General features: G+C 46.2%; 1 long non-coding RNA gene across 1 annotated transcript; it reads right to left on the bottom strand.

Moving 5' to 3' along the window:
- Positions 1-5,861: 5,861 nt before the first annotated feature.
- LOC147913401 (uncharacterized) lies at positions 5,862-24,768 on the bottom strand. Its single transcript, XR_015548665.1, has 2 exons — positions 24,612-24,768; positions 5,862-6,072 (listed from the first exon to the last, which is right to left on the bottom strand). It is a non-coding gene; the product is annotated as an uncharacterized LOC147913401 (long non-coding RNA).
- Between the last annotated feature and the right edge of the window lie 1,078 nt (positions 24,769-25,846).

The raw sequence follows: 25,846 nt of genomic DNA, 5'->3' as shown, positions 1-25,846 counted from the left end.
ATTTATGGTTAACTAAATTGGCACTTTTGCTTCTCTAAAAAACACCCTGTTGCACTAGCATACTGTTGGTATCTTTGTTGGAAAGCAATTTGATAATAATTATCAAAATGTAAATTGTGAATGCTCTTTAACCCAGCAGCTTCTCTGCTAGAAACTCACTCTACAGTTATACTCTTAAGACAGGCAAAGACATACATAATACTATATCCAGTGCTCATTGACTCTTCGTGGGAGAAAAAAACTTAAGGCACCCCACACGATGGAATAGTATGCACCATTAGAAGATTAAATGCTTTTCCAGGTACTAATGTGGAAAGAATTCCAAAACCCAATTTTAAGTAAAGGAAGCAAGTTGAAGTACAATGGGTACCGTATGATCCTATTCGTGTAAAAGAGAAGCATATGCACTTTGACCAGGCAGAGACCCTTCTGAAAGCTGTATCTGTTCACAGCGGTCCCTGTGGGAAGTGGAGCTAAGGGTCAAGACTGGGGAGAAGTGCTTTCATTTTGAACATCACATCCTTCTAGACTTCTTTTTTTGCTGAGGAAGATTTGCCCAGAGCTAACATCTGTGCCACTCTTCCTCTATTTTGTATGTGGGTCGCTGCCACAGCATGGCTGCTGATGAATGGTGTAGGTCCACACCCAGGAACTGAACCTGGGCCACTGAAGCAGAGTGCACCAAACTTAATCACTAGGCCACGGGACTGGCCCCTGTACTTCTTATTTTTTAAGTAAAAACATTTACTAATTTAATATGGAACAAAGTGCATATTGCAGAGAATCAAAAGCTACAAGAAATGGCAACAAATATCAGTCAGCCAAAGATACAACCTAAACAAGGGGTTGCACAAAACAGTCATGCTCTCAAGTCAAGATAAGTCAACAAAGAAAAAACCCACAACTCCTAGATTGCTCTCATCCGTGGATGTTGAATATTTTTAGTAACCGGCCATACCAGCCTCGGGGGACCCCATAAAACCCAGTGGAACATGTGACAGGGGACCCCAGGCTTCCAGAGATCACAGCCATCACCAGGTGAAAAAACCCAGGGACAACTGCCCACATATTTAATTACTCTGTGGAAATGGAATGGGCAGAAAGGAGATTGGGGTTGGTTACTTAAATAAAAAAGGGTTGCCTGGTCTTTTAAATAGAGGGAGTGCCTTGGCTACCAGCAGTGCTGTTAACTTTTACAAATGGGACACACACATTTCCTGTTTCATTCTCCCCTGCACAGTGCCAATTCATTAGGATACCACTGGTCTCGGAAAACCTTTTCTTGAAAGTTGTATATAATTACCATATGTATATATACATCCATCCATATAAATATATATGCATATATATGTGTACACACACATCACACTCTGTACTCTCAGCGGATGAGAGCTGGGGAGGAGGCTCCTGTCCATGTTGGGGCCATCAGCACAGCACGCTGCACTGTAAACGCTCTCGGCTAACTAGTATTTTCAGTGCTAGCTGGAGTTGAGCGTGTTCTGCAAAACACACTGCTTTTTCTGCTTTGGCTTTTGTTTCTGCCACTTATTTCATGTTTTAGGAAAACTTTTTGACCCATATTGTGGGTAAAAGGTGTTCAAGTGATTATTCTGGACTCGCTTCAAAGAGACAAAGGAAGAAAATTATGCTGGATGTCAAAAAGCCAGTTTTCAGGCAGCTCAGGTTGCCTTCATGGAAATGGTGGAGGAAGCAGAGGGTGGAGTTCAGCGAGCCATGGGGGACAGGTGGAAGTCTTTTGCAATTGTAACAGCATCACAAGCAGCATTGCAGGCTCGGGAGAGATGACCAAGGGCACGTGATGGGAGTGTCAAGGTAGCAGCCAGAATTAAGCTTATAAAGACCTAAAGAGTTATCCCTCCTAACTTCTGTGCACCTTGTATGTCATGGCCTATCTGACAGATATGTTGGGGGGCCCCAGGGAGCCAGGAGTGGTGGGCAGGGGCATGCAGGCACAGGGCCCCCCTTTAGGGGAGGACCAGAGTGCTCAGACCTCCCAGTGCATTTGGAAGGAAGCCGCATTTCCTTTTAGCCAGGGCGGGCCAGCTGAAGGGCTGCAACATCACCAAAAACAGTAGCAAGATAGACAGACAGGAGTCTTTTCCAGAACTGCCCTCAGGGGAAAGAGCAGGGGAGAGGGAAGGAATATTTGAATAGAGCCTGGAACGAGAGGTCCTGGCCTGTGCCAGGACATTGCTTTCTGAGATGGGCGGGTGCCCTTCATTGCGGAACTTTTGTTTTGCTGAGAGGAGGCTGCAAATTTGGGGCCAGAAATGAACTCTCTGGAGGTGGGGGAGAGGCTGAGGCCACCCTCTGGGGACCTTTGCTCCTGCTGGGCCCTTCCTTTATTTATTTAGAGCACTCAGCCTCTCCTCTAAGTAAATATTGAGCAAATATTTTAAAACCACTGTTTAAACAGTGTCAAATTATTATCCTGTCTCCATCTGGCCCTGGGCATGGCTGTTCTGCTTTTTGTGTCCTGTTTGGACTCTCTTGGCCAAGCAGGAGGAGGCCCTGCCCTTGGGTGGGGACAGCCACCTTCGGGTGAAGGGCACTTCCGGTGTTGGCCATCTTGGGAGGTGGCCAAGGCTGAGACTGGAAATCCGCAGATAGAGTGTCTGGTGGTCTTACTTTAGGCTAAATTAGGAGAAGGGTAGATGATTGGACGTGGTGCTTTCCACATGGAAGCAGGAGTTGGGATGGGATGGAGTTTTTTAGACCTAGTGAACAGGAGCCATGGTGAGTTGGCTGAGGTAGCTATTGAGGGGTCTCCCATGAAGAAGATAAATATGGTGGCGACAGAGTTACTGTTGAGGTGAGGGGCCCTCTTACTATAGAGAAATTTTCTCTCTGTAACAACCGCAGAAGTCCAGAGGTTCTACTCTTGAGGAAAGCAGTAGTCATTCCTTTAGAGGCATTGGTTTTAGACTGACATCTTAGAAACCAAAAGGCTGTTTATCATCACCTACACAACATCAATCCCCAAAGAACTGAACGATTTAGGGCCCTACTGTAGACATGTCCCCTTGGGTCTCACGGGCGATGTCCAGCCTTTGCTAGAGCAAATGGTATCAACACCCAGAGCCCAGTTATAACCAGGGCTCAAGTGGATTCTTGGCGTCCTCATCCCCAAATTTGGTGAGCACAGCTCTGGGCTCAGGCCTAGCAAGTCCCGAGCTTCCTAGTACATTCTCCCACCAGCCAGACTGGAAATACCGGAAAAGCAAAAGTTTTTCTTTCCTTTTGGCTAGTTCAGTTTTAACTAGAAACTGGAATAATAATTATAATGATCCATGTTTACAGATTTTAACTAATTAATCCCTTGGAGTCCTCTTTTGGGGGGAAAACATTCTACCCACCTCATACATCAGGAAAACAAGGGGCCATATGGTTTGCCTGGACTGAATGGTCGCTGGTGTCAGTAGGAGAGTGGAGACCTGGACGTCAACAGTTCTTGACTTCTTGGCCTGTGTCCAGATTGCTGGGCCTTGCAGCCCCTAGAAAGGTAACACATGAGAAATTGGAGTGGACCAGACCATAAACTATCGGGAGCAATTGGCTCTAGTTAGGAGGGTGGCCCCATGGCCCTGCCGGTGCCTGTTTCTCTTGTAGAGACGGGCTTGGAGAGGAGGAAAACTTGTTTCTCCAGGAGTGTTTTGCCCATCTTTAATTACCAGTTGAAACAAAACATTCTGTAGAGAAAACTCCCCTTGAAAGAAAACTCCAAGTTGCTGTGAAGGTTTCATCTTTCCCTTTTAAATCCCAAGGCTGCAGCCATATAATCCAATGTTGGCCTGAAAAAATATTTGTCTACAGAAACACCCACCTGGGATATTGGGGACACCAGTACCAGGGCTTAGGGCTGGAGTCTATATGGTAACCCCCAGCCAAATCCCTCAAGTTGGGCTCTGACCTACTTATTATGAACCTTCTTAACCCTTTCTAACAAGAGGTATCTAGGTTTTCTCCTGATTCTACCTTCTCTATCTGCCAGCAATATTTTTCTCAACAAATTAGGGTGAGGTGGTGTGTGTAGGTGAGGGGAGAACAGTAATCAAGGTCTTCAGTGGTCATGGTCACAGCTCTTTCAACGTAAGGGAGGTGGTAGAAACACAGATGGAGGCAGGATGGGAACGGACCCTCCAACCTCTATGGGTGAAGACACACATGGAGGCATGAAAATCAGCAAAGAAATCTAGGCTGGCTTCCCAGAGAGAATTGCTTGTGTTCTTTATAAGTGAGCAGGCATGGTCAGCCACAATCCTTTCAGGCTGTATCAAGGCAGATTACCAGCCCTGTGTGGAAGCACAGCGTTACCATCTCAATGGATTCTCCCTCTGAACCCATAAGAGGCATTTACTTAGTCTTGATTCCATATTGTCTTGTATCATAGTCCAATTCTTCATATGTGGGTGCTCTATTTCCCCAACTCAATTGTAAATTTCTTAGTAGTAGGGACCAGCATTTTCATAATTGATATTCATTAGAGTGATTGATCAAAAAGTTTCCCCTTGTGTGTTATCAGCCGAGGGACATAAGCTAATTTCAGTCTCATTCCTATTGCTTGATTTCTTTTCATTGTTCCACATTTCCTGTTAAGGCCCAAACTTTGAGAGTCCTCCCCAGTGCAAAGAGCACATCTGGGAGACATGTGTTCCGTTTCTTTGCTCCTTCACAAGGGTAATTTTTTCGGCTACTACAGGAAGCTCGGTAGATTCAGAAGTACAAGGAGCCCCACCAAGGCCTGAGATGATGTTCATTGATTCTATCAGCAGGTCTGAATGCCAACATCTGCTTGCAGAGTGATTGCCCAGAGAGGTGCATCCCAGCCCTAGATTTGGTTGGTCTGTTTTGAGGTGATAGCGTCATATTGAAGTAATTTCTCCCCACCAAAGGGTCTAGAAGAGGTTCAGTTATAATCTATTTTATGTAGTTGTGACTGCCTCAAGAAACCTGGAAAGGGTTATTAATAGTGTGTGTCTAGGCATATGGATAACTGTTTCAGCTCAACAGTCTGTGAACACCATTAGTGGCCCTTGAAATGGTTCTCCAGGAAGCGCAGACTGTTAATAACTCTACCCCGATGCACCTTTGTGAGCTGAACAATGAAATAATGTATAACTTTGCAAGTAGCCCAGTGCTCTGAATTGACAACCTGCTCAGGGAGACCGAGATGGTGTGCCATCCTGAACCCAGAAATCATTGCCAAAGGAACAGTGGGAAATTATCACCTATCTCTTGCTAGTAGATTGGTTTGTCAGTCTATCGATAAAAGAGTGACAAACTGATAGACTGTGGTGCTGTGTCCCTTCTACTGATTCAGAGAAGGGTTCCCCCTCAGGCAGTTGGAAGTGCTAAGACAACTCTTATGTGGCAAAGGGAGAGAGAATCTTACCCATCAATAACTAGTAATTGACTTTCACTTTGTAGGAAAATATCATAGTCAGTGGTTGGAGATAGAAAGAAAACTATGCCCTCGGGTTGTTCATAACCTAGCTAGGGGATGAGGCACAAGATTGAAAAGCTAGTTGAAACGCAAGGCAATGGAATATCTACCCAATGGGGTAATATTCATCCATTAAAGTGAATGAAGTACATCTGTAAGTACTGAGAGCTAAGTGGAAAAACGCCAGTAGCAGAACAGGATGCCATCTATGTAAAACTGACGGCAAAGCATTTATGCATGTATGAACATATGCATATATGCAAATGCATAGAGGGGACAGGAAGACGACACACCAAGATAGAGAGAGTGCTTCCTTCTAGGGAGGAAAGTCAGACTGGGGAGGGCAGTGAAGGACACCGTTCATATTTTCACTCCACGTACTTCTGTATTGAATAAATTATTTAGAGCAAGAAAATATTTATATATTCCTTATGTGAAAAAGGATAAAAGTGAAAGATATAACAACAAAGCAAGTACATGATAGGTACCAAGGGTTGACCCCAAAGGTAAGTATGGTGGTCTCACACACTCTGCAACTTCTCCTCCTTTCTCCTTGTCTTCAGAACCCAGTTTTGCTCAGGAATGGGTACAAGTGTCTCATGAGATACCTGAAAAAAAAACCATAAAATCATGGTGGTCCCATCCCTCTGCAGTGATTCCTTGAGGTTGATCATATGATACAATCAGGGCCAATGAGACTTAAGGGGATGTCCGGGGGCTGCTGGGTAAAGCTTCTTTGCTCTTAAACAGAAGAATGAAGAAGGTAAGGCACCTCTTCTTCCTCCTGGACACCACGATGTCTGGATGTGATTACTGGCAGTGCGGCAGCCATCTTGTGCCTTAGGGAGCTACCCTGGGGCCCAAGCCAAACTCTGAGGATGCCAGTAGAAAGATGGAAAAACCTGAGTCCTTGAAGACATTATTGAGCCACTGAATCAACCTACCCTGGAGCTGCCCTGCCTCAGGACCTCTGCTGCAGTGAGGGGACACACTTTTCTTTGTGTTGAGGTGGGATTATGTTACTTGTGGCCTAATGCATCCTGACTGACACACCAGTCAGCAGGAGCCCTGTCTGAGGCCTCAAACCCAGTGGGCACATCTGAGGGCACCTTTTGGTCCTCAGGGCCATGCCCCCTGGGCACTAGAACATACTCCAGAATAGAGAAGGAGTCATGAGCCCTTTGTGGCTGGGAGGAGAGAGGGAGTCTTGGGGAGGCAGAGAACTCATCCTGAGATAGGGACGCTCATTCCCCTGCCATCTAGAGGCTGAACAGGGCTGCAAGTGTGAGGTGGGAAGGGATCAGACAAATGGCCCCTCAGTCTGGCTCCCAGGTGTTTGATACGAGTTCCTAACAAAGGTAGGAGCTGCACTTAGGAGATCAAAGGAGCCATCCCAGCCTAAGGCTATTTGGAGGGGAAGTCTCCTTTCCTTGGAGTAGAAAGACCCACAGCTCTCCAGGGGGAGTGCAAAATGGGAACAGCAGCCACCTGAGAGCTGGAGTGAGTGTGGGGTTGGGGCAGCTCCGCCAGCAGTGGGGTAGAAGCCGTCTGGAGGTGGCTCAAAGCTGCTGTGCGGTGGGGGAGAGGCGAGGAAGGCTGGAAGACAGCCCACCGCAGGTGTTCCCAGGACCCACCACGATTCTCCCCAGAAGCAATGACGGTTTTGATTGGTTTGTAGAGGAGTCTACCTGAATTAAACTCCAGTGACCCCAAACTGCTGTTGATTCAAAATGTTTTAAACCAGGATAATCTCTTGCAGTGTTGGAGCTGGGCCCCTGAAGGGAGAACAGGGAAATGAAGTCTTACTTATTGTGGTTGCTCGGGAGAGCGAGAGCAAGACAAAGAGAGAAGGAGAGAGAGACAGAGAGAGAGACAGAGAGAGAGGTGAAGGAGGAGGGGGAATGGGATGACCTCTCATTTAATCTGATCCTAAGGAGGGGGTGGCTGGTTTCTACATGGGCTCTGAACACCAGCCCTTGCCTGGAGATATCTGTTTCCTTTCCTGGTCTCATCTCCAGCTTGAAATCAATCACCCTGTCGCTTCTTGGGGCGAAGTCAAGGAAGGCTTCCTCTTAAATCACACACTCCCAGAGAGGGTAAAAACCCCGCCCCAGCATTCACACTGATCTGCAGAACTTAAATTGACACGAAGGTGCTTCGGGGCTGCAAATGCTCAACTCAAATCTCATTAAAAATTTTTCTGCTTCACACCCAGTAGGGTGGATATTATATAAAAAGCAAAAACAAAAACATAAAACCAGAAAACAACAAGTATTTGTGGAGATGTGGAGAAATTGAAACCTATGCTTTGCTGGTGGGAATGTAAAATGGTACAGCCACTGTGGAAAATAGTATGAAGATACCTCAAAAAATTAAGCATAGAACTACCATAAGATCTAGCAATTTCACTCCTAGATATATATCCCAAAGAACTGAAAGGGAGACTCAAACAGATCCTTGTACACCCATGTTCACAGGAGCAGTATTCACAATAGCCAAAAGGTGGAAACAACCCAAGTGCTCATCAATGGATGAGTGATAAACAAAATGTGGTATATCCATACAATGGAATATTATTCAGGCTTAAAGAGGAATGAAGTTCTAATACATACAACAATGTGGATGAACCTTGAAAACATTATGCTAAGTGAAATAAGCCAGTCACAAAAGAACAAATACTGTATGATTCCATGTATATGAGGGGGAATAGTTGAATTCATAGAGACAGAAAATAGAGTAGTGGTTGCCAGGGGCTGGGGGAGGAAGGCATAATACATACACACACACACACACACACACACACACACACTCTCACTCCTTGTGGGTTCTGTTTCTGAGTAACGCAATTACCAAAATTTTTCATTTTCTTGTCTGAAAGTGGTTTATCAGTCTACCTTGTCCTATGCCTTACAAATTTTACCTCTTTTCAAATTTCAAAATTTTAAAAATTTAAAAAATGAGACGAAATTGCAAATTTCATCTTTCAAATGATAAAAAAATCTCTCACACTTCTGCACCTTTGACTTCAATTCAACAATATAGAGTTTAATTGAACACCACTGACACATTTGGTAGATTCAGTTAGGGAGCAATGCAGAGACGAGATATCGTCTCTGTCCCAATTTACCCAAAATTTCAAGAAGAGACTGAGAGGTCCACAGTTAACATGGCACCAGGCCAGCACTGAGAAGCCCCCGTCACAGAGCCACAGATCAGGACTGCGGGGGAGCTTCTCGTAGGAAGAGATCATAACTCTACAAACACAGCCTTGGCACCAGCAAAACCTATTTTTATTTTTCTTCTCCTTTTCCCTTCTGAGCTATTTCTCTCCCACTCAGTATTCGTAAAAGCCATAAGCTTCTCTGCTTACCCACCCAAGTCCGGTCAGAGACAAGCCCTGGGTCCAGATTCTCTCTCTCAGCTGCATCATCTTTACACCATGAGGACCTCACCCAATTCAGCTGCTAAAAAGAAGATAATATCCACACTGGTTACACACCCCGTTTTTACCTGGATGTAGCTATTTTTTTTTTTCTTTTCAAGAGTCTTTTTTGCATTACTTTTTAATCACACAAAGTAATTGCATTATTACGTTCTCGTTGTAAAGATGTAAACCATACACTAGCACAGAAAGTAACATGTGGAAATCTCCCGTTACTTGCGTTCTCATTTCCCAATCTCACTCTTTATTGCAACAAAAGCCTTTTGTCCAGTCAAGTCTTCTTTCTCACCACCAGGGAAGGAAGGCTGCTGATGCTGATGCCATTGGCTTTTCCCTTCCTTCCAACCACTCAGTTGGGCACTTATACGAGAGTTCCCAGAGTTGCACAAGGACGTGTGATTCAAATGCAAGAGCCGCAGACTTCAGAGACGGTGTGTAGTTTCCCAGGGCTGCCGTAACACATTACCACAAACTGGGTGGCTTAAAACAACAGAAGTTTATTTGCTCACAGTTCTGGAGGCTGGAAGTCTGAAATCAAAGTGTCAGCAGGGCCATGCTCCCTCTAAAGGCTGTAGGGGAGGATCCTTCCTGGCCTCTTCCAGCTTCTGGTGGTCGTCCGTAATCCTTGGCACTCCTTGGCTTGTAGAAACATCACTCCAACCTCTGCCTCTGTCTTCCCATGGCCGTCTGCTCCCTGTGTGTCTGTGCTTCCAAATTTTCCTCTTCTCATAAGGACTCCAGTCATTGGATTAGGGCCCACCCTGCTCCAGCATGACCTCATCTTAACTTGATGATGTCTGCAAAGACCTTTTTTCCAAATAAGGTCACATTCAGAGATATCAGAAGGTAAAACTTGAACATCTGTTTTGGGGAGACACAATTCAACCCACAAAAGATGCAGACTCTAGACCTCTCAACAATCCACCAGAAGCCACAATGACCCCAAGTAAAACATCTCTTTCCAAGGCCTGTCAAGCCTCGCCCTGCCTCCATTCATGTGCACATAGGGGCCATTACAGGGGCCCTCCCGTGATACCTGGGCAGAGAAAGGAAAACAAGTCGTCTATTTTTATTAGATGTTTGGCAGGAGTGAGCCAGCATGTCTCTTAAAACACTGCCCTCCTCCAAACCCTCCCACAGAGCAGACTCCCTGCTCTGCAGAGCGACTCTCGCGAGATGTTGCAGAAGGTTGGACGCTGCAGCCTGAGTGGCTGCTCACTTCAATTTGCAAGCTGCGCAGAGCAGACAGCCCGAAGTGGCAGTGGCTTGGGGGAAGGCCAGACTTTCTCAAAAAGCTGTCATTTCAGAAAGGAAGAAAAACGCCCCCCCCCTTTTTTTTTGATAGGCACTGAGTATCAAACATTTAAAAACTTGGCTGTGTCCACAAAATGTCTGAAAGTGGAGGCTGTTTTGTAAAGATCAGCTTCTTCTTAAACCACGCCGCCATCCAACAGGCTCCTGGCAGCGTCTGAGCTACCAAGAGGAAGGGGCCAGCAGAGAAGCGTGAGGTATCGCATGGCCCCGTCTGGAATCCTCTTGGGAAGAACGGAGATGGGGAAAGAGAACAAAGGTAGGGGGTGGGTGGGAGAATTTTCTAGAGGTGCTTTCCATCCTTTCCCTGCTCACTGATACACAGGAGAGGAGAGTGAGGTGGCCTGCTGGATATCCGTTTAGCACAGACATGTAGCTTCAGACAGACCATCTTGTAACCAGAGCCACACAAACCTCTACTTCTGAATGTTCCCAGGGCAGAAACACAGATTTTCACAACATTCCAAGAAAATCCTGAGATTGAGTCCTGTGGATGGCTTGGAATTTCCTTGGCCAAGGAAATCATATTCCTTGCAGATGCAAGGAAGGAGCATCAGAGGAGCACAGATGCGTCAGAGGAGCATACGTGTGGGACAATGTCTTGGGATCAACAGAGTGAGACCCAAAGTTCGTGGTCACTGCTGGGGGTAGGGGGCGGGAATGCAGACTGGAGGGGGCGCCGTTGTCCCTGATGCAGATATAGTGCTGGGCTGGGGGCCCCAGGGCCGGACGATGGGGGAGCAGCAGGGTAAGGATTCAGGAATGCACTTATCATCCCGGTTCCTCACCCCTTACTTCTTAAGGGAAACGTCAGCATTGTGATTTCCCAACTAAACATTGTGTTGGAGAATATTTAGCATTTCAGACACGAAGGCCAGAGACCGATATGACGCCCTTAGGCTTTAGAATTTTCTACCAATGTTAAAACGTCACCTAAAAAATCCCTGTCGAGTTATCATATGAGGTTTATTCACAACTTAACTTTAAAAGTAAAGACACCTCCAAGCAAAATGTTTGCACTCCTCTTTGTGGATTAAGCTAATTTCCAAACTGAGATAATAGCAGGCTCACTGGCACCTACGTTTATTATAAAATTCATCTTCTTTTCATGTCCAATATAATCAACGCAGCCACACCCCACGCTCAGCCCACCTGGCCTTTCTTTCCCCAATTCCAGACCCCACTTTATGTAAGAAGACAGGTCATTACCCTGGTGGGCTTGGAGGCTGTCTTGAAATAAAGCAGATCAGAACCCCAGAGAAGTGGCTGAAACCCAAATCGTGTATCCTGACTTGGCACACATGTCTTTCCTTGTCCTCACTTATTAACTTGGGGAGACACAGGGAGCTCCCCAGGATGGGCCGGGGGTGTTGCAAAGATTCCAGCCCCAAGGCCGGCGAAGACCAGAAGAACAGAGCCCAGAACTCCCGTCCCCGCTGCCCTCCTTTTCACACACTCCATGTGACAGCATCTGGAGGACGCCGTGATATATGGTCCCTTCCAGAGAACAGGATACAGATGCGCGGGGGAGGGTAACCCAAGAACGGTGCAAGAAGATGCTTCTGTCCCTGGAGTTCAACACATAAATTACAAACCACAATTTCAAATTTGAGGGAAAGTATTGACATTTCTCTCTTTCCCAAACTCTGGCCTTTTGTGCTCAAGGTAAGTTGGAAAGGAGTGTAGCTTTTACTACAAGATGACTTTTTCCCATTCTGTTGCAGTCATCTGGTGGGCGCCCTACAGACAGGGAGTACGGCTGTCTCGGTGACCACGTCATGAGCAGCGAGGACCCTGTCTCCAGTGCCCAGGACAGTGGAGCAGTGACGTGGCAGAATGGGGAGACATGTGACTTCAATACCAGGGCCTGAACGCCCTCTACGAGCACAAGGAACCCTCTTGTAGATCCATCCTCTGCAACAGTGCAAGCTGCTGGCGGTGTTTGTCTGCCTTGAATTTTAACCCGCATGGGGGAAATGGGAGAGTCAGTCACAGGGAGAAACTAGGTTCCCCTCTCTTCAAGCAAGGCAGACGGCCTCAGCTCCATATGACCTTGGTGGAGGCCCAGAAACCAGGGGCATGTCAGCGTGGGTGCCATGCGAGAGACAGGATTATATATCAGAACCCGCTGGACCAGGGCCCACTAGGGTGAAGGCAGCCACTTGGTATTCAAATGTTGCATTCAGACACAGCCACCAGTCACCTCCCAGCAGGACCAGTAGGCACTTGTTAGGACCAGAAACAGGGCCCGGGTGGAGATGTCCTGCCCCATCCACTGCACCAGGCGTGACACACGGTGGCACTGGGACTGTGACCCGGGTGAGTGAGGGTCCAGGGGTGCACATCTTTTCTCAGATCATTCTGGTGCATGTGGGGATGCAATGCAGAGATGCAAGGTGCTTCTACTGTGGCCCTCCCTTGTCTGCTGGGACACCTTGACTCATGGCCCTTCGAGAGCCTTCTCCATCTCCTGCTGCCCATGGAAGCTGCTCTGTGGACCTTTATACAGCTGAGCAGACCTTCCACCCACACGCAGGTGCTCTGTGAAATATGCCAGCCAATTATCTCCCACGGAGAATGAACGCTATGGCCCTCCTCAGCAGAGCTGGCCAAACCACTCGATAATCAGTTAAGCACTGACTCCCTAATCAAGGCCCAATCCTGTGACCTCCAGGGAAATATGAGACGGGGACCCTGAGGTCAAAGACGTGTGGATGTGTGGCGTGGAGCCAGAACTGAAGTGCATAGAATGAGTAGATGTCTGTCTGCTGAAATATGCTGGAGGAGTTCCGAGGCAGGAGAGGCCAGTGGGCTTCATGGAGGAGGTGAACAGCGAGCTGAGTCTCGAGGGATGAAGAGGTCCAAGATAATGGTGGGGAGAAAGACAAGGTCCCAGGGCCAGGGAGCAGCACAGTGGTCAAGGAGGGGGAGATTAGGGGGCGAGGAACCCCCAGGCCAAGGCTGGGAAAGCAGGTGAGGACAGAGGAGCCGGCATGAACTAGAGGGATCAGGGATGCCAGACGGAGGGGGACTTTTGGAAACTCGGCAGAGGCTTTGAATGGTGACTTCCTGAGCGGCGAGTGACAGGCTGGGAAGGGCGGGGACAGGTCTGGCAGCCACATGTGGGCTGCACGGAGCAAGGCAGACGGAGAGCAGATGCCCTCTGGGCGGCGTCAGGCGCGGCCCGATGAAGCACCGCAGACAAGGTCTGACCTACCAGCTACACAACTGTCCTGCATGTGGAAGGTGAGGCTTTCAGAATGGTGCCGACGAGCCACTGGTGTCATCGATTTCTTATTGGGAATTGTGTGCTGCTAAAGGGTTATGGCGCTTTAAAACCTGAGCCGGGCCCCTCTCTCGTCCCACCACACTGCTATTGTGGGCCCCCAAAGCACAGCCCCCGGGCCAGAGGGAAGCAACACCATGGGAAACAGGTGCATATATTTTGCCCCGTCCAGCCCCCTCTTTTTGACCTATTCTCCACCTCAGTGCTGTCCCTTCCACTCAGGTACCCAAAGGCCTCATATTCTTTCCTTCTTCCTAGAAGCATAGATTTCAGAGTTGGAAGGAACCTGTATGGGGATTGTCTAGTCCAGAGGTCGACAAATTTTTCCTGCAATGGGCCAGACAGTAAATATTTTAGGTTTGTTGCAAGTGCTCAACTCTGCCATTGTAGTGCGAAAGCAGGCATGACAATACGGAAATGAATGGTAAGGCTGTGTTCCAATAAAACTTTACTTATAGAAACAGGCAGAGGGTCGGGTCTGGTTCATGGTTTGCTGACCCCGATCTAGTGTTTGACATTCTCAGCTTACAGACATTGAAGCTGAGCCCCAGAGAGATGAACTGACTCGACCAATGCTATACAGCATCTAGAACTAGGTCCAGACCTCAGCATGCCAGCTCCTCGATCTAAGTTCCCTTTTGACCACAGCTCATTCCTCTTGGCACAATGGGGTCCCAGGAAATACTCAGAGATCTGAAAGCCTAGCAGGACCTGTTGGGATGTTTTTTCACTGAGGTGGAGAAAATACAAACAGGTGAATAACTCGATTATTATGTTTTCAAAGTGTGTTCATTCAAATAAACTTTCAGTCCTGCCAGGCAACTACCAGCACTTCACACTTGCGAGGTTGGCCCAGGCAATTATTCCTGAGACAAATTTCACTCCAGTCTAATTATAACTAATCTTTCCTCGGGGCCTGACCATCGCCTACTGAGTAGCACCATCCATCTCACTACTGAAGTCAGCCACTCTTGCCTGGTATAAGAAAGCTCATGAGCAGAGACAGGTGGGGCCAATACGCCGACCTCCTGACATGTAGGACTTGGATGGCAAAAGCTTGGCTCTGTGACCGCTGGAAAAGCACTGGGTTTCTCCAACGTTTCAGTCATGCTCTGCAGTAAGAGCCTCTTGTTAATGTCATTTTCAACTACAGGTACCATGTGCCCCAAATAAGAAGCAAGCAAGCACTTTCTTGGATATCCATCTTGGGGATCCACGATGAACGGATGATACACAATGGTCCAGCACTGTGAGGCTTCCCTGTCCTTCCTTTTGGACGTGATAATTTCATATATTCAGACCACCCTGTCAGCATGTCAGATTTAAAATATTACACGTGGAATAATGAAAAATTGCCAACATCTCACCACCATCTTTTGATTAATGGGTAGTTCCTCAGAGATTGATCAGTTTGTTTGATTTTGTTACTCGGAGTGACGGATGGCTGTTTTAAAAAATACTTAGCTTTCGAGTTACCCTCCATGAGATAATTTTCATATGCCTTGTGCAGCCCCATCCAGAATAATTGGACTTTATTGCCTTCCTTCCATGCATGAACTGAAGTTCCCTGGAGAAGCAAAACAGATTCAGACTTTGTTGCTTTAATATTTCCACGTAGATCAGCTGCTGTATTCATGGAGCAGCTTTGACCAGATGGCCAGCCAGCCTCGTGGTGACATTTTCCATTTCCTGTCTATTACTCACTGATGGAAAATAACGTGACGTGAATCCCTTATTTTGGGTAATATGTGGTTATATCCTTGTTGTACCTGCACTAAAGATAAATGACTTATCATGCAATAATTTCTTAACTCCCGAGGGAGAAAATAGGAGAAACAGTAGTTCACCGTGTTCGGCAGGAACACGGTTGGCAGGAACATCTCTGTTAAGGTATTCACCAGGACATCTAAATGTAACTTCCCAATTTCCTTTTTTTCTTATTGCTTATTTTTTTTTTGTTACTTAGGGGGAAAAATTAAGCTCAGGTTTCAGAACGGGTCCTCAGACACCCTGGTTTTGGTCACATCACCGAGATGTCCCTTTTCTAGACACTAGTCTGACGCAGAGCTAAGGTGGCAAAAATTAGTGGAAAAAAGTCCAATTTTACCATCTGGACTGACTCCAACTCACTTAATTCTTATTCAAAGTCATTTAAAAATTTTTACTTTTTAAAATATTAGTTATTACTCTTCAATGTTTGACACAATGTTCTCAATACTCTAAGAGCACCCTTGGTTTTCAACTTCTCTGATCTCACCCTTGGAGGTAAATTTTTTAGCTATCACTCCCTTTAATTATTGTTAAAGATAAGTAAGTAGTAGTGATAACCTTATTAATAAAGTACGCACAATTAAAACTAACATTTCTTCAACCCTTAACATGTGCCAGGCAGTGTGGTAAGAGTATTCCCCACTTAAGTCATTTAATTTTCGCCTTGTCCTCTGGGGCAGCTGCTCTTATAATCATCCTTTTCCAGTGAATGCAAGTGAGGCTGGAAAGGAAAAGCAACCTGCCCAGGCCACAGCCCGAGAGAGACTTGAACCCACAAATCTGATTTCAAGATTTAAACTTCTGTGCATTGGGGAAGCCAAATGCTAGGCAACTCTTCTTTCTGGAACATTCCAACCGTTCCCTTCTCAGAAAGAAGACAACTCAGTTACTTCCCAGTTTCTAATCTTTCCACTGGGCTGCAGGTCTCTTCCTGCCTGGTTCTCACTGGAGGGCAGAGCTAAGGAGCTGGGCTGGGATTCTTTCTCCATCAGTGGATCCTGAAGAATGTGGTCCCTAGAGCCGTCCATCCATGCAGGGAGCATCCGTTCCTGTCCTGGAGACTAGTGATTCACCCTGGGCCCCAGGTTGGCTGGCAAATCGATTTTGTTCAGTGAAATAATCTGCATGTTGGAGGCAGCAGAAGGTTCTGGAAGCTGCAGAACATTCTGGAAACAGCTTCCTCCCTCCTCCTCTTCCCCGTGTCTACACACAAAGAATCTGCTGCAGAGTGAGCTGCAACCTTGCTTTGGCCCTCTATCCACCGAGCCCAAGGAGATCGAAGCCAGGCTGTGGGGAACAGCATTCAGCAACAGAACTCAAATGAAGAAGGTGACCTGCCCGTGAATTTACCCTGTTAGTAACTCAAGCCTTTTATAAACTCATTTGTATTCATCCAGACGGCTGTTTTGGCTAGAAAGAAATGCTTCTTCCTCACTAGAATTACAAATAATTTGAGCAGAAAGCTACAGGCAAGACATATTAATCATATTTGAAAGGATGTATCTTTTCATACAAAGGGTTTTCTGAAATCAAAAAAAACTTTCCCTGGCCTGTAGTTATAGCTAATGGCGGTTTCTAACACAGAACACACGGCTTGCTTTGTTTCTTCATCTCATTCCCACCTCCCCTGCAGCAAAAAATTCAAACCCTTATCCCATATATGAGCCCTTTTAATCACAGTCTTCCTTGGCAACTTGTGTGAAGTTCTGAGGAATGAACCACTATGGAAATTTTTCCATAATATTTTTCCTTATCCCTTATTTTTATTTGTTAGTCCAAAAAATTAGCATTATCTGACGTATGAAATAAATGTAGTTAAAGAAATGTTTCATGAAGAGCAAAATACTGCTGGATAGTTTTTATATTATGTTAATGTCAGAGCAGGCCTGCTAGCTCTGTTCCCCTCCATGGACCTGGCAAAATAGATACCCGAGTGGACAACTCCCAGGGAGGCGGGTTTTGATAGGACGATTAAAAAGGTTAGCATTTCCAGTATCAGTTTGTGCTTCACCCTGCGTTTCAGTTAAAGATTAAGTCTTTGCACCAGGTTTTAGCTCAAAGGCAGGTTTGGGAGGGATGTGGAATATTTTCTTTATTTTAAAAAAACAAACCCTCCTAGATAGAGCTGGGTTTATTTTTAACGAGAACAGAAGCACTGTGGGAAGCTGGTTTGCAAATTCCATTTCAGCCACAGACTGTGCCCTGCAAATGCAGAAGCAGCCTCGAGTCTTCCTAATGGATGTGTGCGAGGGGACGGTCCCCTCTGCACAGCAATCCTGGCCACAGGCTGGTCTACAGCAACTCCGCCTTCTGTCTGCTCTCATGTTGAGGCAGAAGTTTCCTCAGACAAGTTTCCATGCCCTACCTTGGGCAGGCCACCCAACCTTAACTGAGCACCTACTAGGAGCCAGACATTGTGCATGGGTGCAGGGTGGATCCATCAACATAAATGTGGTCCATGTCTTCACAGAGGTAGTCTGGTAGAACATACAGCCATAGAAACAAATATTTATTAGCTTGGGGTTAGGTTAATTATGTTTAAAATTAAGGGAAGTTCATGTAATAATAAAAACATAATTAGGTGAAATCTAAGCAATAACAGATTCAAGTGTAGGTTACAGAGATAGCGGAGATAGTGATGAATTCTGACAGAGGTAGAGGGGCGGAGAGAACCCCCCAGCATGGCTGATGGCTGATGGGGCTCTGAAAAATGAACAGATAGAAAAGGAGCAATCTTTCAAACAGCAGGAGGAAGTTCTGTTTTAGATGCACCTCGTGGGGTCAAGGAGGATGGCCTGGAGGAGGGGAGGCTAGAGAGCAGAAGCAAATCTTCCAACAGCGCAAATAAAGAAATAGGGGCTACCTCTATATAAAGGAACACGGAAAGATCTACAAGATACACTGTTGACTGAAAAAACAAGATGTGAAACAAATTACATTTTAAAAAAACAACGCTATATAACCTTCAGGGATACATATATATATATATATATATATATATATATATATATATATATATACCCCAAACCAATAATAGTCTCTAGGAGGGCAGGAGGGTGTTAGGATTGAGGGTCGGGGCCAGAGTGGACTTTAGTTTTTTCTGTAATGTTTATTTTTTTTAATTAAGGGGAATGTATTCTGTCCTACCTATGTAATTAGAATATATATTTTTTTAAATTTAATCAATAATATTTACTTTTCATTATAACACATCGCACTTAAGGATATTACACTGTGTCCGTCTATGTCTGGTTTGGTATTTCAAAGTCAAGTGAATTTGGGAGAAATGGAATTACTGATCCATAAAACCTGGAGTTCAGCTAGTCTGATTCCCTTCTTTAAAATGAGGACACGCGGGCTTCTCATGGCCCTTTGTTTATGGGCACAGGAAGAAGTATGTAAAATAATTCATGGCAAAGTCAGTGTTGCCTTTAAGTTTTCCAGGCAACTATGAAAACTACAGTAAAATGCTTTTTTTTCAAAAAAATTCATTTGCCCAACCACAAAAGCCATTTTCTCTGCAAATGGGACACTATTATGACAATGCTTGAGTGTCACATACTAGTAATTGGGTCTAGAGTCAAGCGAGTTAAATTCTGTCCAGAAGCCACCATGTGACTTTGACATAAGCCAACCTCAGGTCCCCATCCTGGCACGGGGGATTCCCCAAGCCCTCAGGAAATACTATTACTTGTCAACAAGGGAGGGGGGACTTTTATCTGTGAGGATAGAATGCTAGCCTTAAAAAACATGCTTCAAATTTATTTCGAAAGTGACATTCTAATCGAAGTCTTGCAGGATCTCTAATTCGAAAGCTAGTTTGGTAGAGTTGAAAAACAATAGGACAGTGAGAGCTTCTCTGGAGAATACAGTGAGAAAGAGCAATCAGTATTTTGACTAAAGAAAATATTTAAGTTATGGTCAGAAATATATTTGTCTAGAAATAAAAAGGGTTTTTTCCTCCTTAAATATCTACAGCTGGCTCTCTGACCATATAAAGTTACTATGGTACCAAATGACTCAACTTGCAACATCTGTGTTGGTGATTGACACAATGTATTAAGGGCTATCTAACTCTTGGAGTCACGACGCCCCTGTTTGATTAAGGTTTATTTTACTAGCACCAAGAGACTCACACGTTTAACATCTGTGGTGCTGCTCCTGAAATTCCGAGCCATAAAACAAGTAAATTCAGCATGGTCTGAAATTCCAGAGCGTAGACGCTAACTGTACGGAAACCATATCCAGAGAGCTGGTCGGTGATCGAGCGGGGCTCAGCTCAGGTGGGACCGCACATCTGGGCTCACTTTCCCTCAGCAAGTGTGGGAAGGAGGAACTTGGGGCACCAGAGTCCCGCTGGACAGACAGGGACAGAGACATTGAGCATGGGGAGGGGTCTGCTCTGTTGCTATGTGGTTGGGAGTGACCTTCAGCGCAGTTCACCTCTTCGGTACCAGACTGTTGAGACCGGGCACGTATGTGAAGATGCCCACAGCTTACAATCGTGGACTCAGCATCTGTGCCCAGCACAGGGAGGAGTTAGGTAAGGCCCATCCGTCTCTGGGCTATCACAGAGCCTTTCAAAAGGATGGTTGCATGGACCTTGTACCAACATGGGAAAATACTGGTGGTCAGATGAACCCAGAGACAAAGAGCAGACAGAACACAGGGCAGCAACAATACTACGGTAATAAATTGGTAAGACCTGACCTGCATGCAGCCGAACACAGAAAAATAGCAGTAGTTCAGTTTACTGGGTGAAGTGTTTCTCTTTAAAAATTTTTCATTCTATTAATGGAAATGAATACTTTTATATTATATTAATGGGAGTTATACTAATGGAAGTTAATCCTTTTAAAGACATAATCCCTGCTTTTTAGGAATCCTGGAGTCCCAGGGGAGGTGTAGGGGTGGCATATGAATACAACACAAGGTCGACTGCGAAAAGAGTTAAGATAGAAGCACAGGACAGCCCCGGGGGAGCCGGAGCAAGCTCATGAACTTCAAAGTTCTCTGACAAGTACAGGATGATAAAAACACATGGCTTCCGGACAACTCACAGGACTGCAGCTTCCAGCATGGCTGATGCCCAGAGACCTTCAGGTCACTTCCATCTGAATACACATTGTGCTTTAGGAGCAAATGCATTAGCGAGTGGCTGGGGGGACAGAATCACCACGGCGCTGTCCCACCAAGACGACACACAGACTCCTTCCTGGTCAAGCACAGGCCGGGCCACATCTGCCCAATGTCCTCCACCAGGAGCAAGCCGCCACTGCCAGCCTTGGTGTCCCGTTTTCACAGTGCCACCCAGCTTGGGTTTGTTCATGCTATGGCCGTGGCCTCGCCTCTCTCCCAACACTTACATTTCAATAACATGACACAACTTTAGATGAGCCGGCTGCATGTTTCGCAGCCACAACAAGAAAAAAGGCAACCAACCACCTTCCACGCCGGTGACGGCACAACTGAACCATCGCAAGCCAGGAAAGGAAGCAGCAAGCCACGATCTTACTGTATAATTACAGCCCCAGAAGTGTGATTTATGTAGGATGAAAAGGAGAGGTAAACAAAAGATTTCGTCCCAAAATTGGGCGGTGGTTAATTAAATTGCAGTAGATCTATTCACTGGAAAATCACTTACCTGTTTTAAAAAATGACTTTGTAAAGACTACTCAGTAATGGAAAAAAGCATATGATTCAAAATTAAGTGAGAAAAACTGCTGTACAAAATTGTATACAAATTATGATTATAAATATGAAAAAAATTAGACTATAAAGGAATACAAATATAGATCTGTTTATATATACATCTAAATATAAATATAAGTTTTATTCTAGAAGGAATAAACAGGTGCACTGACAGAAAAGGGAGTTCACAACAACCCTTAGTTGATTTTCCAGAGCGGTGGGATCCTGGGGAATTTTTTTCTCTATTGCCAAAAATTTCTATGATGTCATATATAATATATAATTGAAAATTATTATCGGAAAGAGCATGCATTTTGTTTTTTGGCAGATACTTTCCAAAGTTTGAATGGACATACTAACGAAGCAGGTTGCAAGGGGCACACTTTGCAGCCAACTCACCCCAGTGGCCTGCCTGGCGGCCGATGCAGGCCAGCACTAAGAGGGCCAGAATGAGGTCCTCCCTCCTCATGGAGAACAGGAACCCACTCTCACTCTTATACCTTCCCTAAATGTTTTCCAGGGGAGGGAGGAAGGCAGCACAGCTGTGCTGTTCTGAGCTTAGGTTCTGCACTTTAGCAAAGAGAAAAAATATTTATCAGAAAATCTCGGCAGAACTTGCAAGTTCAGTTATGGCCAGCTCTGTGCACAGGTTGTCAGATGGGGGCTGTCCGTCTCAGGGAGCCCACAGCTCAGGCTCTCTCAGCTTCATCCCTGGCGCCAGCCTTGCATTTGCTCTATTTCTGCCCCAGGGTCCAGCCCCAGCTGGGACCTGCCTGCTCCTGAGGACCTGTCGGGGGGCCAGCAGAGACAGTGGGGGATTGAGGACGAGAGTCAGGGCCAGGCGGTCCACCCGTCCTCAGATCATGCTGGTTCTCTCCTTGTATCAGGTTAGATGCAGAAGTCAACCTCCCTAGACTGGACTCACTTAAAAATGACTTCCCTGCGTTACATTTTAACGTTGTGTCCTTGGCGGTGACCTTCTGTATTACAGAAGCAGCTCAATGGAGAATGTTCCTGAATCATTTATGAAACTGTTAAAGAAGCTGCTCCTTATTTTATTTCATGTTATTTGTCTAAGGATCCATGGGACAAATTATTTTTATAAATCTAGCGCGAGGAAAGCTCACATTTCCTGAAGATGATTTTTAAACTTTTTTGGTTTTCATTTTGGCTTTGGCAGCCAGAAAACTCCAAGGTAAATCTCACGTTTAGTTACACAAACCTCATTAATGTATGCTTATGGCATATCTGCCCCCGGACTTCTAACTGTGAATTCGGAGCCAGACATCTTACGTGGACCCCACTCCAAAACGCTGGCTGGAGAGTCTCTGTGGCTACTCACATCAACGTAAGGAATGCCGAGAATGAGCTTTGAATCATTTATTCCTTCATTCGAGAGCATTTATTGAGCTCCTACTATGTGCCCTGCACGGTGCCAGATGAGAAGGTACACTTGTGAATAAATCAGACAAAGTTCTTGCATTCATGGTGTCCAAGGTCCAGTGGGAGATACAAGCAATGAAACAAGCAAAAGAACAAATATGTATGTGTGTGTCTATACATATACATGTACTAAACATATACATATACATGTACTATACATATACTAATTACAAATTGATGTGTTCTGGAAAGGAAGTGAATGGGGCACTATTGAATGGTGGCATTTATCTCTCCCTCTGATGTTGGACATTAGACAGCACTCTGAGACCCTGTCCCTTTCTGCCATGAACGGGGTGGGTGGGTGTTTCAGGAGGGTGTCTCTGAGGAAGCGACTTGAGGTGAAGTCCTAGAGGAAGGGAGAGCTGGGTGAGGGGAGCGCCAGGCACAGAAACCGCGGGAGGTGGGCCAGGTTGGGTGGAAGAAGAACGACCCAAGATGCACCTGGAGAGGGGACATCAGGCCAGACCTTGTAGGTGGCCATAAGCAGCTCTGCCCTTATTCTAAGTGGACGGGAGGGCAGCGAATCATTTTAAGCAGGGGATGGACACGATGTGACTCAGATTTTCCAACATCCCCCTGTGGCGAGTTGGTTGCAAGTGGGCAGGAGTGGAAGCTATTGCTGTGGTCCAAGTGAGACATACACTCCGTAAACCAGGACAGCGACCGTGGAGCGGGAGAGAAGCGGATAGAATTGACGGGCTTTGCCGACGGGTTGGATGTTAGAGTTGAGAAAAGAAGGGAAACCAACAGAGACCTAGATTTCTGGTTTAAGCAAATGGTGGTGCCAATTAGGGAGAGAGGGACGACTAGAAGTAGACAGATTGGTGTAGAGAACATTGAAGTCAAGAGTTCAGACAGAGTTTTTCATCCTTGAAAGATACCTCCTTCCTACTGGTAGGTCAGTTAATCAATCTGGTACTTGTTGAGGGTTCACCATGTATCAAGCTCTGCACGTTTACCTTGACCATATTATTCTTAAAGACGACTTGAAAGGACTTGCAATAAAAGTCACAGGTACAAAAAACCTATTGAAAAGGTGTGTTTGTTTGTGTGTGTGTGTGTGTGAGAGAGAAAGCACAAGAGCCGAGTAATGAAAAATAATCATATCCTAGTCCTAATTCTAAAAGCAGTTGCTACAATTGCAAGGAAAAAAAAAACTTAGCTCTGAGCTTCCCAGCAACCAAAGCAAAAAGGAAAATGTGAGTTTTATAGAGCTAATTGTCTAAGAACAAGAAACATGCTAGCTTACGTGGAGAAATAAAAACTGCCCTTATTCTCTACTTTGAAAGCATTTTTGTCACCATATAGCTTCTTTAAGAGCCAATGTTTAAAATGGCAAAAAGTTTAGTCAATGACAACTTTACACAAAATACAAAGGCCTTCTATATAAAACCTAAAAACGACAGCCCAAATCCCCAGTAGAATGGACCACAGGGGCCACTGGTCCAGGGCACAAGTCTATGTCTTTCTTTGGTTTCTTTCTCTTTTTTTTTGTGAGGAGGACCAGCCCTGCACTAACATCCAATGCCAATCCTCCTCTTTTTTTGCTGAGGAAGATTGGCCCTGGGCTAACATCCGTGCCCATCTTCCTCTACTTTATATGGGGCGCCGTGCATCCGTCCACGCCCGGGATCTGAACCAGTGAGCCCCGGGCCGCCGCAGCGGAGTGCCCGCACCCGACCACCTGCGCCCTTTGGTTTCTTTCTAATAGTGTCGTTGTGATGGTTATCTTGGTATCCACTGACTGAACTACATTTTTTTTTTCTTAGGATGTACATCTCTTTTGCGATCCTCTCTCTTTCTCTCTCTGTGGATGTGTGTGTGCGCGTGAACCATTTGCGAGTTAGCTGTAGACTTTCTAAGACATTTTAATAAACCTCACACACTCCCTCCCTCTGCCTGGAAAATTCTGACTTCACTCCCTTGGGAGAACAAGCCTCGCACATCAGAGTTTCCAGACCTTGTTCACATCACAGTGAACGTAAAGACACACGAACCCCTTAGTTTCTGCCCTCTGATCAGCTGACCCCACTGTGACAGGCAGCCAGGGAGCCCCCCTCTTACCTCACAACCTACTTCCTGGGGAACCCGGGGCTAGCCTGAACCCATTCAAGTGTCCCCAAGGCTGGGAGTAAAAAGAAGCCCCCCGGCTGAGCTGGAAGCATCCCTGGGATGGCCACGCCCCCAGGGAACCCCGAACTCACCCCTCCCGGGCGGCTTCACACAAGCTCATGGCCGCTCATGGGTCTGTGGTTTGGGCACAGCGGCGCCCCTTTCCCTCCTCGGAAGCCGTCTTGAGCCCCGCTGGGGCCTCAGTGGCCCGCAGGTGGCCCTGCAGAGCGCAGCGCCCAGCGCGCAGCGTGGGATGAATAATTGACTGACGCGGCGGAGTGGAATTACTGCTGCGGGTGCCGGTCCTGTGGCTGCCGCTGCTGCTGCCGCTGCTACCCCGGGGAGTACTGCTCTTCTCAGAAACGACGCCCGCCGGGGGCCAGCACCAGCAAAATGCATTGCCTTCTGGCTGGGAACACATTTGCATACTGAGGTCTGGATCAAACGTGTGCGCATAAAACAGAGGATTAATTAGCACAACCTGGCTACGTGCCCCTCCCGCCTGGCAGGGGTGTGAAAACGCCAGCAGGCTGCAACACGCCCATTACCCCAAGGGAGGGCAGAGGGACCCATCTGCTGGGGCTGGGCTGCCCTGTGGGGTGGAGGGAGCCCCCGTGTCCAAACAGAGACGCTCAGAGAGCAACCGGCTGCTCCTCCATTTTCTGCCTTGTTTCATTCATTTTTTTCGCAACAGACACTTGTTTTATTTATTTATTTTTTTAAAGTTTTTTTCTTTTTGCAGGGGAAGATTCGCCCTAAGCTAACATCTGTTGTCAATCTTCCTCCCTTTTTTATCTCCTTCCTTTCTCCCCTCCAAAGCCCCAGTATGTAGTTGTGTATAGTTGTAAATTCTTCTGGTTCTTCTATGTGAGCTGCTGCCACAGCATGGCTACTGACAGACGAGTGGTGTGGTTCCGCTCCTGGGAACCAAGTGGGCCGTTGAAGCAGAGCGCCCGGAACTTTAACCACTAGGCCATCAAGGCTGGCTCTCCAACAGGTATTTATTGAGCTTTGTACCATGTGCAGTGTGAGGGGGGAGGTGGGAGGATACAGCAGTGCACAAAACCCGGCTTTCATGGAGCCTCCACTTGGCTGGGGGGGGAGACAGACAAAGAGAAATAAGGTAGTGTTGGGGTGATGAGAGCAATTACCTGGAAACGGTGAGAAGAGTGTTGGGGGAGTGTTTCAAGATGCTGGAGGTGCCTTCCATCCAGCTGTTCTTAGATTCTTACTATAATTTAATAACTATGTTATTATTTGCTGATAGCATTTATAGAGCACTCTGTAAGTGCTTTATGTAATTGTCACAACAACCTAGTGACGTGGA

Source organism: Ceratotherium simum, chromosome 27 (assembly GCF_057802395.1).
Source record: "Ceratotherium simum simum isolate JZ-2026a chromosome 27, ASM5780239v1, whole genome shotgun sequence".
Lineage (NCBI taxonomy): Eukaryota > Metazoa > Chordata > Mammalia > Perissodactyla > Rhinocerotidae > Ceratotherium > Ceratotherium simum.
Note: the sequence above shows the minus strand (reverse complement) of the source record. Positions and strands in the feature narration are given on the sequence as shown.